Source organism: Caloenas nicobarica, chromosome 6 (genome assembly GCF_036013445.1).
Source record: "Caloenas nicobarica isolate bCalNic1 chromosome 6, bCalNic1.hap1, whole genome shotgun sequence".
NCBI classification, from domain to species: domain Eukaryota; kingdom Metazoa; phylum Chordata; class Aves; order Columbiformes; family Columbidae; genus Caloenas; species Caloenas nicobarica.
In genome coordinates this window covers 29,977,266-29,987,642 of record NC_088250.1, presented here as the reverse complement: position 1 = coordinate 29,987,642, position 10,377 = coordinate 29,977,266, and positions in this window count along the sequence as shown.

Below are 10,377 nucleotides of genomic sequence, written 5' to 3'. Positions count from 1 at the left end.
GGGCTATTTATAAATTAGCATGCATCAGGAAAGGAGGCAGCTCTTTGCAGGGGGAGCTGTAAAGATCATCGCAATTGGTCTCCAAGTTCTCCTTATCATCCTTCTTTATAGCACAGTAGCACCAGCTCATCCTCCAGGCATCCTTGCATACAGTGAAAAACTCATTAATAAAGAGATCGTTTACTAAAGGAGTGATATTCGAGCCCAGGGCTGGGTTCACTCCAGCTGCCTGCTTAGGACAGGAGGGCAAAGTCAGGCAGGTGATGACCAAGGTCAGGACACAGCAGCTCTAGCAATTTCTTTCTCCCAGCGGTGCCGGAGGCTCCTCTGTGACCTTGAGCACATTCTGCCTCTGCCCGTGTCTTTTCTGCTCTCACATTGAGGCTTACTGAGGAGCTTTCGTATGTTGCATTTGTAGTTTGGTTTAAAAGCCTGCAGTGGAGGACGCTGTGTGAGCCCAGTGCCACTGGAATCCCTTTCTGCTAAGGTGAAATGGCAGTTTGACAGGCCCCAGAAAGAAAAAGCATTTGTATAATCAGATATGGAACACACAGGAAGATCTCAGGGTTGCCATGCTATTTCTTTCTCTCCAAATTCAGCCTTTCTCTGCAGAATTTAGTTCTTCTCTATTTAATTGCATCCTCAAACAGAAACAATGTCTTTTCCAATGCTTGATCACTTAATAAAACCGTTGAAAGCAAGCAACTCTGATCAGGGAAACTTCACTTAACCTGTCTCACCAATCCAGAACCTGCCTGTTTGGAACGAGATGAACATACGCACATACAGATGGATAATAAAACCTAGCTCCATCTAGCATGACATGCTAGAGCTGCGACACTTAACCTTAGAAACAATCAAAGCAATCATTAAGCTCGCCAAGTCTTTACCGTCTGAAAGGAAGAAATGTTAAAGCTGGCACTGCTACCCCTATAATGAGTGGCAAATTAAAAGAAAATAGTTGCAAATGCAAGATACGGCTCCTTTTTATCCACAGGAACAGGGGAGAACTGAAGCATTATCATTATTACTATTAGCTTTATTCTCCACGCAGCTCCAGTGGTTGCAGCACTCCTGCCTGTCACGCGGAAAGGCCTGCGAAGGCTGGTACAGTAGATAGTCACAAGCCACCAGAGCCACGTTTGCTTTAGGACAAAAAGAACGTGCAATCTGTGACCAGATATTAGGGACTTGGTGGTCAATGTAAAGAAAAGCTACTGGATGTGGAAGATGAGGGGTCCCAAGCTCCATAGAGGAAGCCGAGAGCTAGCCCAAGCCCAGCTCGGCAGCTGCCAGGCACGCCGGGGAGAAGGGAGCGGGGCTGCGGAGCGGGGCGGGTGCGGGCGGCGGCGGGTCGGGCGGCGGCGGGTCGGGCGGCGGCTGGACGTGCCCGCGGGAGCCGCCGCGGAGCCGCCGGGTCGGGCGAGGGGCTGCCGGGGCTGTCGCCCTCTCCCCTTGCAGCAGCACAAGGGCTCACCAAACCCTCCCCAAGGCCGAGCGCCAGAACCACGGCGGCTCAGGGGTCGCCTCCCCCCCCGCCACCGCCCCCGAGCGCGCGGCGGGCGCGCGGCCGTCGCGCTGCGGCCGTCACCCCACCCGCGCCGCCGCGCGCCCGCCGTTGCCGTGGCGACGGGCTAAGCCGGGGCCTGGCTCCAGCTCGGCGGGCGCGGAGGGGCGGACGGGCGGCGGCGGGCCGGCGCTGCCGGGGCATGCACAACAAAGGCGGGAGGCGAGGCGTCCCGAGCGGGCTCCGCAGGTAGGTGCGGGCGACTGGCGGGCGGGCGCGGGCAGGTCCCTCTCGGGAGCCGCTCCCGCAGGACATCTCCCCTCCGCCGCGCTGCGGGGGCCGTTCTCCTCAGCGGGGAGCGACCCGGGGCGCGGGCTCCGGCCTCAGCCCGGCCTGGCGCCGCACCTTGCGGGCGCGGGGCTGCAACAAAGGCAAATGGCTGCGCGCCGGGCAGGGCTGCGGGGCTGGCGGTGGCCGACCCGCCTCTGCCTGGCTCCTGCCCCTCTCCGGGGGCGACACCCGGAGCGGAACCGGGAGCAGCCTTTTCGGTGTTTTATTTGCTCGTTGGGTCTCGTTCCCCAAGTGCTTCAGCCTGCCCCGGCGCGGTACACCCGCCGGCTCCGCGCCCAGCCCGGGGAGCGCCGCGGGAGCGGGGGGACGCGCTTTCCGCACCCTTCCGCACCTTTCCCGGCGGACACCTGCTCGTTGCCGGGGGACCCGCATGCCCCCACCCGCCTCTGGCAGCCCCTCATGGCAGCGCTGGGCGCTGGCTCCTGCTGGCGCAGCGGAGCGGGCTGAGCCGCGCTGCCCGGCGCTGATTGTTCGCCCGGGCTGCTGCTCCCGGCTTTTTCTCTCCGTGTCCTGAAACAGCAGGCGCAGAGGCAACTTTGTAAATTGGCAGGTTAGAGCGTTTTATTAGAGATGCCGTGGGACTTTTGCCCTATGCATGGTGGACTATTGTGTGCTTGTGCGGTATTAGCCCGAGTTTAATTGTTGCAAGGGCTGGCTGAGCAGCACCTAGCTCTTTAAATCTGCAGGGCGCAAGTGAGTAATCTCTTAATTCATTTCCATGTGGTTCATAACGGTTTTCAACTCCGGGATGCATTTTGCCAAATTCATAATAGGTTTGATACTGGAGCTATTAGTAAGGGCATCTGTTTGAATCCATAGGTACAAGTTTTACTGCATTATTGAAAATAGTAGCTACGACAGAATTCCCTGAAGGAAAATCTATAAAACCTGCTCCTACCATTTTTTATTTACACTGCAGCAAATTGGCGCTGGGTGCATCTACTCTTTTGCCTTCCCTCATTTCCTAGACATTGTGGCACTGAAAAGCATTAAAAACAACTCTGCATTATTTGTTGGTATTATAGTTATGCCTGAGGGCTTGGTAGCGGTTTCTTTCATTCATGGCTCTGAAAATGTTTCACAGACATCACTCAAGACCAGGAGCCCTGCTGCAGGTTGGGCAGTTTTATTGCTCCCATTTTACAGATCGAGGACCAGATCAGAGATGTAGAAAGATTTAAGTCAAACCCAGAATCTAACCCATCATCTCACAGATCTTAAATCCTTTCTTTAGGGTACTCTTCCCCACCCCCTCTAAATAAATTCTCTCTCAATTTCACTGGTGCTCTGGGAACTGTTTTGGGTGCTGATGGGCCATGTATGCTTTGGGATTTTGAGAAAATGCTGTTGCATATTGCCAAAAAATCCATGCCTTTAGTGCCATACTGTTGAGAAAGATGGTTTCTAGTTAAGACAAGTCTCCGATTGTTGTTTGATTTGTCCTGAGGTAGAACCCAAGAGCTCCATCATGGATGAGGGTGCATTAGGCAAGGCATTGTACAGCCAGACAGCAAAGCACTCACAAAGCTGATGAGTCAAATACAGAAAGCCTAGATATCTGCTATGACTCCTTTTGAAACCTCCCTCACAAAAGAGAGAGGCTCTCTCGTCACTAAGACTCTCTTTGAAGGACATATTCCCAAAAGCAAAAAGAAGTGGTTCCTATTGTGACTGTAATCCAGAAGACTCCCGATCCTAGCCTGTTTTTGAGAGTCTGTCCACTTGGTTTTGTTGCCCAGATGGGAAATGGGTTGTGTCTGCGGTCTGCTTCCCATCCTTAGGCGTTGCTTATGTTGATCTCCTTTAAGGTCTTTAACCAGAGAACCCCAGCTGCACTCTCAGGTTTAAATCTCGCTGCCCTGTCTGTAGAGCACTGCACAAGACAACAACGGTAACCCCAAAGCATTTACAAAGTTTTAAGCTTCTTAAGCCTCATCTGTGTAACAAAAGCCTACTGCAGACTAGGTGATGTTGTATAGCTCCCAGTAGTTACAGAGGGAAGGAAAGAGAGCAGATCGAATGGTTTCATGGCTTTTCTGGGTTTCATATCCATTGGGTACTTGCCAAGTGTGATCTAGTCCTACAAGATGTTCTGAAAATCCTGATTTCTTAATATTTAAGTTTGTAGGAGGTCAAGTTCCACTTTAAATATACTCCCCCCACAAACCGAACAATCTCTTCCCCAACCCTTGAATATGTCGGTGCTGCAGTTGCAAGAAGCATCATTCATTGCTGGCAGGCAAGATGTGGTATCACTGTTTCTTTCCTTTCCAGTGTTTCAGAGGACAGTTCTTGTAGAGAAGAGAGAGCAAGTGTAGCTCGAGGGCCTCCATGGCTGGGCATCAGCCAATTACTGTCATATCAGATTAGCTCTATGCCACATTAGCACTAGTTTATGTTAATACAAATGCAGCATGACTATTCCATAGTATTGATGGAATTATTGTATTTACAACAGTATAATATGACTAATTGAAAGAGAGGTTCTGATTACAAAACCGTGGAGTTCCAAGGTGATTCCTTCTGCGGCTTCTGTATAAGCTGGTTTTGAATCATGAAGAAGAAATGGACTACTAGAAGACACAGTCCAGCTTTTATTTACCATTGATGCAGTTACCCTTTTGGTAAACTCTAGGGGAAATAAAAATCCTATATCACAGAAGAAACAGGAAGAACTCATGGGTTTTTTCTACCTTGCCATGATCCTGACTGAGTAGCCTGTGCTACTTACTGTAGCTACTACTTGGCCTCTGAGAAAAGTTCGTGCTTGCCTGTGCTCTGCAGGAATCTGGCCCTTGAGACCAGCACCAAGTTTTCCTCAGCTGCCACTGCAGCACGTGAGCACATTCTCCTTTTCCAGAGCAGCTTGGCAGCAGCAGTCATGGGTGTTTGCTAGATGAGGAGGCATCACATGCAGCACTCCGTAGCCAGGATTGTCGGTCTGTCCACAGCTTGGCGACTTTCCTGCTCACACATCACCTGCTGACATTTTAAGAATGTGCCTGTTTGTCTCTGGGAATAAACCAGGCACCTCTGGCCAGAATCTCCACAAGTTTCATAGTCCCTGCTTTGTAATTTGCTCAGCCTCAGCTTCCAGCTGCTTTGCAGTTCGCAGCAGCCCAAACAGCTGGTTTCTGGCAGCCATTATCACCTTCCAGCACAGGAACAGCTTTAGCTCCGAGTCTTGGGAGGATGGACAGGTCTGGCAGGATCAGTGATATTAGGAAAAATAATGAAAGAGCAAAAAACAGGTGCATGGGGAAAGGAAGGGAAGGTAGACTGAGAACATACATGACAAGGAGGGGAAAAATGAAGCAACAGGTGGGAGACCATGCAAATCCCTAGACTTCTTGGGAGTCGCAAATGAGGTAGGATGTGGAAGAAGGCAGGGAGCTCCACCGCTTGTAGGAACAGGGTGAGTGATCTCTGCTGCCAAGGACAGATTGTATTACTGTTGCGAGCCCGCTGCCCAGGATTCAGAACCACTGCAGAGTGCCATGCAGCCTTTATTTTCAAAACACTCTACTGTTAAGTTATAGCAACAAAGGGTGAGCAGCTCCTGGAACTGCACAGGAGAGCTGGGGTCAGTAGCCTTGTCCACAGTGCCATCCCTCCTCAGGGAGGGCCCTAGGGAAACCTGGGTCACCAGAGCAGCCACCACCATCAGTTATATGAGGAACAGCGATTTGCTGCTCAAGGACAGCAAGGACAGTGGAAAGTCTGTGATTCCAGCAATTAGCTGTGGAAAGCTGGGACCCTCAGGCTGAGGTAATAAGAATAGCTAGAGAATTAGGCAATTCCCGTATTCATGAGATAACAGACTGCAGTCCCTTTGCCAAGGATGTGTTAAATACACTGAGGGGCAGAGAAGTTTTCTGGTTTTGCTAACAGCTGCTTCAAGGTGAAACACAAGGGGAAAGGAAAAAAAATCTCCACTGTCTGCAGATACTCATTTTGTCATGGAATAACATGAGGCCTAGAACAACTCAGGGCCCTCTGCAAACCTTTTGGAACCTGGGTTTGAGAGAGTCTCCTTGCCTTCTAGAAATGACCTGTCCTAAAGACTTCTTTCCAGGAAGGAACTGAAGAAACGAAAGCTTTTGCAATCCTTCTCCATCTTCTATCCTAGATAGGAATTCAAGGAGCAGGAGAAATTTTTTGTCTTATAAAGAAAAACCATGGCTTTGTGTTTTTAGCTAGAGAGAGTGTCTACTCCCTTGCCTCTTCTGCTGCTGAAATGCTTCAAGATAAGTGTAAGCAAAAATCCATTTTTCCTTTGGGATCCGAAGCTTCAGCAGATGCTAGTGGGAGTTTACAGGCTTGGTTCTTTGTCAGTGCTTGCAGAAGCAGCCAGACACTGCACTCGCTGTGGATGCAGTGCTAGAGCTGCTCCAGTCAGACAATGTGCAGCCCATCTTGGAGCCCCTCTGGCATCTAGGAGCAGCACTGACAGTGTCCCGTCAAAACTCATTTGTTGGCAACACAGCGATCTGACTGTTTCTGCAGGCATGTTTAGAAAACCAGTTGAGTGACTGAAAGGTGACAGTGGCTTTGAACACAAGCGAGTGATTCACAAGACTCGGAGTACACGCAGCTCAGCTTTTCATGCAAGGTTCTTCCCCCAGGAAGAAGGGAATTAAAGACCTTCGGACAGTGACGAGAGACAGCTCCATTCAGACCTAGCACAGAAGTGATACACGTTAGTTTCTAGTGTCACAGCCAGTCAGAACTGCTGTGACAGATTTATCTGCTGGCTTCATAGCTTGTCTCAAGGACAACTTGCCTACCATTTCCTCTAATCAAGTCCTTGCTTATCTTAAGGATCTTTGTGTCTCAGGCTTAATGAACCCACCCTGCAGAGAGGTCTAGAGGCAAAGCAGTTGTTTAAAGTTTGAGTAGAGCAGAATTAGCACCAGCCTTGGCTGGTACTGGATGGAAGCTGAGCCCTCTGGACTAATGGGACATCAGTGCGTGGGGATATCGATCAACTCTGTGCTGAAGTACTCCTGTCACTCATGGTGGTGTGGCTGATCCTTCCAGTCTACTTCTAGCAGTAGACAGGAGAAACCTTTTTCAATAAGAGGTCCCCTCTGAAAGACTCCTTTCAAGAAAGTGCCTTTCAAGAGCCAGGGAGGTAATGGCTACTCATAAAGGATCAATACAGTTTCACTGCTAATCCATGCTGTGGTAGTTTAACTTGGGAAAAACCTCAAGCCTGAATTGAACTGAGACCTCTCAATTACAAGAAGATCTGAGAGCACTCCCTCAGGAGGTCAGGTTTGCGGTACTTAACTGTTTTGCACTGATGTGCTCCATTTTTTACCACAGCTGTTGCAACAGCTCTGTTCTCTGTGGATAAGCAGGGTTCAGGTTTCCACAATGTAAGATAACCTGTTTGTGAGCCCCAATGCGGCAGTCCTCTTCCTAGTTTAAAGGCTAGACATGGTTTTCAAAATCAGTGCTTGCAGAAGCTATACCTGCAGTGGGGAGACCTCACGAGTTATTCATTCAGCTTCTCTGAAAGCTTAGTATCACTGAGAAAAAACGTCAGCCGAAGTCAACAGGAGAAAGAAGAGAAGAAAAAGCAAATTTGGTTTTGGAAGAGGAAGGAGTAGGCCATGGAAACCTTCCTTACTGATAAGCAACCCCTGAGCTGATCAGCTTTCAAGATTAAGGTGCATAGCTTGCTGCTTTGATCTGCCACTTGAGTCCCAGGACAACTTCCAGCAGGTATGGGAAGAGCTGACAATCCCATTCCTGGGTCTAAGAACCAGACCTGCTAATACAAAAGTGCCTCCACAGCCAGTCATGTCTTTCAGGGAGGATCTTCTGCCCTTTATTCCAGGTTCTGTGCTACCTGCTTGCCATATAGCCATGTCCCCAAGGGACATAGTCATTGCTTGTCTACACAGCGCTGTGTTATTTCTGGTCACATGCAAGCAGTAGAGCAATAACTCTGCAACACTTTTTATTCTGGCTCTCAGCACACTCCTCAGGCTTTTCATTACAGCAGTAGCATGAGGTAATGCTGTAAAACAGAGCTAGCGCAGTCCAGAAGCAATTGCAGGCACTAGCATAGCGCACAGCCACGTCTGCCATCTCCTCCATGCTTACGACACTGCAGTATGCATTAGTACGTAGCTTGGATTTTTTTGTGCAGGATGGCTTTTGACCTCCATGGCAAGAAGCTCCCTACTCCTTCTGGCCTGTCCAGGAAGAGTCATCAACTTTATTTCCTCACTGCATCAGGTGCCATGCTTTTACCTGGATCTCACCTCATATAAAGACTGTGTCAAAACACAGTCCTTTTTGAGTAAAGTCATATTTAGGACAAAACTCCAGTGATGCCTCAAGCTAACGCTACTATAAACAGTAATACCTTTGAGAATATCTAAATGTTATACAAATCAACTCAAAGTTGTTGTAGTAGGAAAGGCTGATGATATATTTATGCTAAGTAGTACATCATTAAAAATTATGTTCCTGCTCCACCGTAAAGAGAAAAAATTAGACATACTTTCCCTTCTTAGTATCTGTGGAAGAAACACCTCTCCTTACCTAGTCATGCCTTCTGCTTTCCTCCCAGGACGAGACTGAGCCTTTCTCTCCCACAGCAGCCAGTGTGAATGCACCTGCTTGCATGATAAAGCAGAAGCTCGTACTGCTCATTTTCCAAGGGCTAGCTACAAAGGTGTCCTAGCAGAGAAGTCCTGGCTTTCTGGACCAGGAGAGATGATCTGCTATTTCCAGATGGAGATTAGAGAAGAGAGAGAGGTTGGCCCCTAGATAGGTACTTATTTAAGGGGCAGATTTCCAGAGAGTCTCTGTGGTTCCTGCCAAATTGTTTTGAAAGATGCGAGCACTTTTTTGTGGTGAAATGATGTAGCACATTCTGTGATAATTTGGCTATGAATATAGGTGCTGGACACTTTTAATAATAAGGCTTTTGTGCTGCTGTGCCACAGAGGTGGATATGTGTTTGTAGAGTGACTGAACTTTTGAAAGGCATACTGAGGCAAAGCTAGGTCAAGTGAAACATCCACTTTTCCAGACTGTGGTATGTCTGGAAATACAACACTCAGTCTGTGGTTCCACCTGCAAGACCATAATACATCACTTTGTAAAACAGCATTAACAATCTACTTTGGATTGGCTCTCTAGATCATCATAATTATTGCATAGTAAATGTGTCCATGCGTAGAAGTCCTCAGCAGTAATGTACATGTGCAGACCGGAGTTTGACTCACATTATATGATATTTAGTAGCTGCATAATCCTGCTGATGTCAGCATAGCTTCCAATAGGTGGAAGTCCTGCACAGGGTGTGGTAACACGAGATAAGAGGTTCATGAAGTTGAAAGCTGGACAAGAATGCTGAGATCTTGTATTTTGCTAGACATGGGCTATAGGACTTTCCCAAATTGATTTCTTCTGCCCAATGCCTCTTTCCTTTAATGGCTTTTTCCAAGGCCTGAGCCCTATGAACCAAACTTTGCATTCATGTCCCCAGTCCCACTGGCTGTGAGTAGCTGGTGTCACTGTCAGCTGCCTCTCTGGGTGCCTGTGCTGATGAGCTGGACCCAGTGCTGTGTGTGGTGATGAGGGATGTGCTTCCTGTGCATCACACATTCTCCTTCTGCTTGGTGGGAATCAGCTGCTGGACTGAGCTGAGACAGAGCCGCACGGGGCACTGGGGCCACACAGAGGGGCAGGGGACCAAGGTGTGAGCAGCGGATGCTGCTTCAGGTTGAATTATTGCTTCATAGCACAGCTCCAGCTCATAATTCTTGCAGGGCTGGACCAAAGCTCTAATGGGAATGCAAGTGGCTATGGCTTAAGGGCAGGTGATAGTCCTCCTTCAGCTTCTTCTTCAAGGGCGTGGAAGGGCCAAAGGATAAGGAGTTTATAGGAAAGCACAGAAATATGGAATGAGAGCCTCATCAGGCAACAGGAAAGAAGAGTGTGCTCTGTGGTAGGGAGAGGAATTTTTGTAGCAAGGGAGAGAGGGTGTAGCAGGGGTGGCTGTGCTGAGGAGTGGGGAGGAGAGAGGGGCATGGTGAGGTGGTGGAGCAGGGAAAGGGCAGGACAGGGGTGTTAGGCAAGGCTGATGAATGGCAGTTGTGTATGAGCTTGGGAAGGCCTTGTAATCATAGTAGGAGCCCCACATACAAATGCCTGGAGCTTTTGAGATTGAGCCCCATCAAGCACCAAAGCAGCAGGCAGGCAATGTGAATCTAGGTGAGGAAGAGCAAAATGCAAAATGCCTGGCTTCTAAATAGCTTCCCTTCTTACCCTGCCCTATTCTCTCTGCCCATTTTGCCTTTCCTACTGCTGTTTGAAACACACAGCATCTGGAAAAAGCAATGCCCTTGTACAGTGCCTTTGGCTTCAGGAGAGTTCTTCCAGCATTGAATTTGGCTCATGGATTTTAATTACTCACCACTGTGAAAGTAATGAGGGCCAGCGGAATTGTACTGATTTTATTTCCTTTTAATTTGTTATGATGCTCTGGATGCAGA